Raw genomic sequence first — 7,978 nt, forward strand, 5'->3', positions numbered from 1 at the left:
ATCCCACATGCCGCGGAGCAGCTGGGCCCGTGAGCCACAATTACTGAGCCTGCGCGTCTGGAGCCTGTGCTCCACAACAAGAGAGGCCGCGATAGTGAGAGGCCCGCGCACCGCGATGAAGAGTGGCCCCCGCTTGCCACAACTAGAGAAAGCCCTAGCACAGAAACGAAGACCCAACACAGCCATAAATAAATAAATAAATAAATAAATAAAAAAGGATAAGCCCAACTTTATTTAAAAAAAAAAAAAAGTACAATTCCAGCATAGGTGATACGTAATTTGACAATATTTTTTTTTTAAGATTTTTTTTTGATGTGGACCACTTTAAAAGTCTTTATTGAATTTGTTGCAATATTGCTTCTGTTTTATGTTTTGGTTTTTTGGCTGTGAGGCATGTGAGATCTTAGCTCCCCAGCCAGGGATCAAACCCTCACCCCCTGCATTGGAAGGCGAAGTCCTAACCACTGGACTGCTAGGGAAGTCCCTTGATAATAATTTTATAATATAGTTTGACAATAACTTTTTGTTTTCTCTTGAAATTATGTAAAACCTGTAGGGGCAAATACCCTGTTCTTTCCTTGGCACTGCTGATTTGTCCATACTGTTGAAATAAACGACTCAGTGGAAGGTATACTTTAATGACTGTAAACTATAAGGAGTACATTAAAGCATCCCAGGAATGACCCAAAATAACAAACAGTAAACATGGTAAACAGAAATTGTATCTATCCAGGATTTCTCAACCCTTTCACACTATGAAAAATTATTGAAGGCCCCCAGAGAGCTTTTGTTTATGTAGCTTATATCTATGAGTATTTATCACATTAGATATTAAATCTGAGAAATCTTTGAAATATTTATATATGAATTCACTTAAAATAATAATGAATACCAATTATGTGTTAAAATGCATAATATAGATTTTTCAGAATAACAACAAAAAGTAGTGAAAAGAGTGGCACTGTTTTACATTTTTGTAAATGTCTTTAATATATGCCTTAGTAGAAGACAGCTGGATTCTTTTATCTGCTTCTGCATTCAATTTGTTGCAATATGGTATTTAGGTTGAAGTATATGAAGAAAACTTGGCTTCATGCAAATATGTAGTTGGAAAGAGAGGATAATTTTAATAACTTTTTCAGCTAATTGTGGATATTCTTCTTTAATATTACACCAAATGTCAACAAGTAATAGTTTGTTAGAGACTAGTTGCAATGTGAAATCTGAAACCATCTCAATAAACTTTTAATACTTTTGAGCTTGGCCTATTTCTCAAGGAAGGTTTCTAAAAGAAGTCTGACTTTTGATTTTAAAAATAATGAAGTATAATATTCCAATAATAATAAAATAATCCCAAGAGTATTCCAAGGATATTTTAACGATTAATTTGCATCCAAGTGTTTTCTAAAACATTTGAGCACCACTCAAATCTCTGAGCTTGATTTCTTAATTCTTAGATACATCAACTTTAAAGTTTACTATTTGTTACATAGATGAGGTCTTAAAGCCTTTGCTTTTCATCTCTTTGGTGGTAACTTTACATATATGAGTTCATCAGATGTGAGCAGTGTAGGAATACAGTAAAGGCCTGATCAGTGGTTGCTGGCATGGTATTCTACTGTTGCAGAGCTCTGTCCTCACTGTAAGTATGAACAAAAGTAATTTCCAAACAAGACCTTTGCTTGAGCCCTGAGAACCAAAATATTGATTTCCAAAAGAAAATATTTGTTTCAATTGTGACAAATATTTTTATGGCAGAAATTGAAGGCAAAATACACATTTTGCATTATGACATATGTCAGATCTTATTAAAAGTAATTTAGAATGTTCCTACACATTGCTTTTGATGATGTCTCTTTTCTTTGTAAACATTTGTACAAAATGTCTCAACAAGGAACCTATTATAAAAACTTCTTAAAGTCCTCCTTCCTTCAAAATGAGGTCTAGTTGACTTCACTAGGAAATGTGGATGACATGTTTTCATGTTCTTTTTTTAATGGCAAAAACAATGATGTCACTCTTTACTAACAAGTCCAATAGCAATGCTAGAGAATTCCTGCGGATGTGGTTATCAAATATATTCAAGATTCCAAGGACACCATCCTTTATCCTCCCTACTCTCCCAGAATAGATCAGATTCTCCTAATGTGCACTCTCATTCCTACAATCTTGGATTTCCCCATATTGCACTCATTGCAGTTACTAATTACTTCTTTGTACAATCAGTTGATTAATATCTGCTTCTCTCACTATACTGTTAGCTCCAAGAAGGAAAGGTCTGAGCCAGATTTTCCATCTCATCCCCAGGACCTCCAGCATGGTCTTTGGCATACGATGGGAACTCTTTAAGAGTTGCAGAATACATGATAGAATACTTCTGAGCATTTAATGCACTTTGGAGTCCCCAGAGTATTTTCCTATACCTTTTATATTTTGGGATTCTTCATCCTTCTTGAAATTGGCTTTTGTGATAAATCTGAGTTCTTGTTTCTTTCTCACCTCCTTGATTGTTCCATTTTTGTCTTCCTTCATGGCTTTTGTTTTAATATCTAGTTCTTTAAGGCAACCATGAAGTTCTGTCTTGCCCTTTACTATTCTTCTCTTTTATGCACTTTCTCTCAGTTAGCCATAACCTCTGAGATTCTCAAATCTAAATCCCTAATCCCAATCTCTCCCTCAAACCATGGTTCTGCATCTTCCAGGTAGTCTCTCTACATTTCCAACCAGATATTCATCTTTAAAGCCAATAGATCTCTGACTAAATTCATCATCTTTCATCCTACGTCAGTTGTCCCCTGTGCTTCTCTACGTCCCAGCAGTTACGTTTGTGTCGCCTTTATCTTTGCTTTCACTGAGTCCTGTCAGGTCTCTCTCTCACTCAGGTCCATGTTTTCATCCCAGTTACCATCACATTAGCTCACACCTTGGCTTTCTCATGTCTGTCCTGTTGTGATAGCATTTATACTCCCCCTTCTCTGTGCTGGTTCTTTTGGTTTTAATACATCTTGTATACTGGTATGAGAGTAACTTTTCCCACAGAATTTTTCTCTTAAAAACTTTCCTTCAATTAATAATTTGAACATTGCCTGGGCATTTGATGGTATTAAGGAATTTTAAAATAAATGAATTTATTTATTTATTTATTTATTTATTTATTTATTTATTTATTTATTTATTTTTGGCTGTGTTGGGTGTTCGTTGCTGCACACTGGCTTTCTCTAGTTGTGGCAAGCGGGGGCTACTCTTCGTTGTGGTGCACGGGCTTCTCATTGCAGTGGCTTCTCTTGTGGAGCATGGACTCTAGGTGCATGGGCTTCAGTAGTTGTGGCATGTGGGCTCAGTAATTGTGGCTTGTGGGCTCTGGAGCACAGGCTCAGTAGTTGTGGTGCATGGGCCTAGTTGCTCTGCGACATGTGGGATCTTCCCAGACCAGGGCTCAAACCCATGTGCCCTGCAGTGGCAGGCGGATTCTTAACCACTCCGCCACCAGGGAAGTCCCAAGGAATTATTATTTTTAGATCTGATAGTGGTTTTGAGGTTGTATTAGAAAGGAAAAGAGGCCCTTATCTTTTATGCATACATACTGAAATATTTATGAGTAATTGACATGATCCCTGGATTTGATTCAAATCATATGGAGTCAGAAAACATGGATGGCAGTGTAGATAGATAGGCCAGAGTTGATGCTTACTCAGACTAGTTGATGAGCACATGGAGGTTCACTATACTGTTCCTTATAATCTTATATATGTTTGAAATTTTGCATAATAAAAATTATTATAAGTCAACTCTTCAGTTCTTTAAGTGCTCGTAAAATAAAGTCCAAACTCTTTATTTAGGAATAGAAAGCCACAAGCCAATCCCAGTCTATCCTCCCAGTGTCATTGGCCAGTGTCTCCCACATATATCCTTTGCTCATGTGGCAGATTAGCAGACTCTTCGTTGTGTGTGTGACCGTCTTTCCCCAGTCCTCTGCGTTCCTGTACACTTCTTACCATGAGCACCTTGGCTGCAGGATTGCCTTTAGTCTAGGTATAAGGTAGTTTGCAAGAGCTGTACATCGCTGTAAAGCCATCAACAAATGACAAAGAGGGTTGGTGATTAAATTCCCCAGCTGTTTTCTCTTTTGGGTGGATCCCCCAGAAGTCTCCAATGGACTTGAGTTCCAGTTGCCCACACTGGTATCTTACTGTTGAACACATTAGTATTGCTTTCCTTCCCTTCTTGGTCTCACCTCTCCACTTCTGTACTGGATCAGTTGCATCAAGTCCTAGTTTCAGACTCTTCTGGGGGGTCGCCAGTCTCACTCAGCTGTAAACTCATCCTTTTCTGGTTCTGTGCCTTTGTCAAGCCACGCTCTTGGCCATGCATGCCCCTCCATACCTATTACTTATATCATTGCCTTTTCTAATCTTAAATTTTAAAACAATGCTAGTTTTAGAAAACTTTGAATATATAAACATTACAGAGAAAACAAAAACCATTCATGGTTACAACACCCCACAGATGAACATTTTCTTTAGTCTTTTTCTGTGTGTGCGTCTGCAATCATCTGACCATTTTCCTGGGGCTTGAAGATCCACTTCCAAGATGGCTCACTCACATGGTTCTTGGCAGGACCCCTTGGTTCCTCACTGACTTTGGCAGAAGGTTTCGGTTCCTTGCATATTGGCCTAACAGGGCATCCTGAGTGTTCACACGACATGGCAGCTGGTTTCAGCAGGGGACGTGATTTAAGAGAGAGAGCAAGAAGAAAGTTACAACATCTTATTATGACTTACCCTTGAAAGTAACGTACCACTTCTGCCTTATTCCACTGGTCACACCAACGAACCCAGATACAAAGTAGGAGGAAACTATATAGGGGCGTGAATATTATGAGGCTGGGAACATTGAGGGCATCTTTGAAGCTGGCTAGCAGAGCTAGTTTGTAATCTGGAGCTGCTTTGGGGGTTTTAAAAAACTGCCTTTAGGGCATCTCTTTTTTATGTCTTTCTAGCCTGGCCTCTGAAGAAAAATCATTTCATGTCCCTTTTCACTGTGTCTCACCCGCCTCTTTAAGGTCTCAGACTTTCTTCTAGTTCTATTTTAACGATACTGTTTTTCTTTGTTTGTTACTATTCTGAAAATTTTCCAATTCTACGAATAAGACTCAGGCATCTTCTTCAAACCACTCTCATTTCTTCCTAATTTATTTTTTTTTAAATATTTATTTATTTATTTAATTTTCAGCTGTGTCGGGTCCCAGTTGCGGCATACAGGCTCTTCGTTGCGGTGCACAGGCTTCTCTCTCTAGTTGTGGCATGCAGGCTCTAGAGTGCATGGGCTCTGCAGTTGCAGCACAGGCTCTCTAGTTGTGGCTTGCATGCTCAGTAGCCGTGGTGCACAGGCTTAGTTGCCCCACAGCATGTGGGATCCCATTTCCCCATCAGGGATCGAACCCACGTCCCCTGAATTGGAAGGTGGATGCCCAGCCACTGGACCACCAGGGAAGTCCCCCATTTCCTCCTAATTTCTAAAGCATATCTGATTTCTAGATTTAGAATGTTCCAGAAACATCCCTGTTAAATCACTTCCTTAGGCTTTGTTGCCTATTTTCAGGATTGTTTCTTTATCTTAAGGAAAGAAGGTGAAATAGTCTTTTTATTTTAACAGCTTCCTCCAGTTTTAGTTGTTCATTGATAAAATCTATCACTCTTCCCTTGGTGAAATAATAGTTTGGGTCTCATATCTAAAATGACCATCAGAATCTGTGCATTAAAGACAGTCTGTGTTATAGTGGTGAGAGGGTAAGTTTTGAGGCCATAGGCAAAGCTGCATGACTCCTGAAGTGAACCCTTTCACAGATTTCTCCTTGGCCCTGAGTATAGTTTAAAGCAGAATAAGAAGGAAAATTATCAGGGCAGGTGAACTACACCTGCCCATCGAGGGCCTGCACTAGGAATTTAAAACTAAGACTCCACCCATTAGTATTATGGCCCTTATGGAACTTTGTTGCCTTTGGATTTAAGTCATGAAGATATTTTCTAATAATTTATCCAAACATTTCACATTCATGAAATTATTTATTTTAGCGATAATGTAAAGTTTATAGCATAACATTAAATTTAATTAAACCTTCAAAACAACGTAAATAGACATTACAATTAAAACAAAACTATGACAGGATGTACATGATGGTCAGCAGGGCAAACTTGTTCTACAATTATTTTATAATTGAGCTATAAAATTAGTTCAAATACTACACTTGTTTTTTCAGTACCTATCAATAAAAATTGCAGAGTTTTGTCATTTGAAGATTGTAATTCATGATTGAACATAATGAGGAGTCCTTAATGGGGGATGTGCCTTTTCTTAAATGTCCCATTTTTACAACTTTGGACCCTCAACAGTCTTCAAATGCAGCACTCATTTTCCTGCTCTCGTGTCTTCAGTTTGAAGGCTAATTTGTTAGCTTTCTTCTCCGCTCTCTGTTCCCTGTGCTCTTCTTTTATAACTTGTTTTCTTGCTCTTTTATTTTCTTTGCTCTCATTTTTAGAACGTGGTTGAGTTGATACCTTAAGTAGATCACTGCCATTAATCATCTGCACTTATTAACTTGTTTTGCTATGAGTCCTTTCTTTGGTAAGCCATCGAGAGGTATTCCTGTTTTATTAAATACTTGGATTTGTTTGGGCTTTGGTTAATATTTGATAAGCTAAGGATGGTTGAATAAATGTGAGCATGTGCTACAAATGAATTCAGAATCCCACTTCTCTTTTGCTTCTTCTAGAACTAGAGAAACCATCTCTTCTTCCTCAGACTCATCAGTCTCATTAACTGGCAGACCTTCATCCTCAGAGTCTTAAAGTGTATTCAACTTTATACAATTCTCTGCCTTCTCTTTGCATTCGTCATTAAAAACTTCATGTAACCGATTGCTATCTATTGATACATGAATGGAACCCTCCAATTTGGCATTATCTGGCGCTCCAATCTTGTTATCATCTTAATTGTTCATAAAACTTCTCAAACTGCTCAGGTAGGGTCAGCTGCTCATTTCTTCTCGCGACTGAGGAAGTAATAGAATTCTCTATGAAGTGACTTTTTATTTCTTCTTCCTAAAAAAAATGGCTTCCTATGACTTCATGAGGTTTGCACAGGCAAACGAACCATCTTCATTTGAGAATGGGCTTTAAAAACCATAGTCATCATTCCTCCCTATCACTTTTCTTTCCATCCATATCTTTCCACTCACTGCCATTTTCAGCTTTAGATTTCTTTCCATCTATTCCCTCTTCCTCTGTTGTTCCTCATCAGCCTGAAGGATAAAATCATTTTCACATAGATGCTGGATAAAAAAGTCAAAATCATCACCAAGAGCTGCAACGTCAGGATCCAAATCCAGTTGAGGGCTCAAAATAGCAGCTGTTTTATTTACCAATTCAATATCTTCCTTAAATTCTGATGCAAACTCTGATTAAGGCAAAGTAATTCCATGGCCTAGAATTATTAAAGTTTCCTCTTTCTCATCTCTCCTGTTATGCGGAAGGTATTTTGGATTTAAGCACATAGGGCCCAGATGATTCTTTCAAGTGCTGTAGGTATTTATAATCATTGTCAGAGAACTCTTCATAACTTCCTCTGTTTTGCTCACATTCTTCATCATTTATTTTGTGTAGGCAACAGAACCCTCTGGGGTGCATTTTCATCTGCTACTAAAGACTCTTTGACTCGAATGGACCATGTGGAAAAGACACAGTTTTCCTCTCTCTAAAGAGCTTTTCCCCCCATTCTGTTGCTGTGTGGGGCTCACACCAAGAACAGTGACCTGAGGGTCCCAGAGCAGGTGACACATCTTGGAAGTGGACAAGGCCTACCTAGCAGCCACGTCTTAAGGCCATGCCACACATCTACTCTTGGACTTCACAGTGCAGGTCTGAAGAATTGGCTCAGAGACACAATAAAAGCTACAAATATTATTCCACCCAACAATGCC

General features: G+C 38.5%; 1 pseudogene across 1 annotated transcript; it reads right to left on the minus strand.

Moving 5' to 3' along the window:
• Nucleotides 1-294: 294 nt before the first annotated feature.
• On the minus strand, nucleotides 295-7,243 carry LOC309660882 (protein LTV1 homolog pseudogene; annotated as a pseudogene). The gene is made up of 2 exons: nucleotides 7,238-7,243; nucleotides 295-7,100 (listed from the first exon to the last, which is right to left on the minus strand). The product of its transcript is annotated as a protein LTV1 homolog pseudogene (transcript).
• Nucleotides 7,244-7,978: the final 735 nt, after the last annotated feature.

The sequence above is a fragment of the Balaenoptera physalus genome, assembly GCF_965194825.1.
Source record: "Balaenoptera physalus genome assembly, chromosome: 5".
Classification (NCBI taxonomy): domain Eukaryota; kingdom Metazoa; phylum Chordata; class Mammalia; order Artiodactyla; family Balaenopteridae; genus Balaenoptera; species Balaenoptera physalus.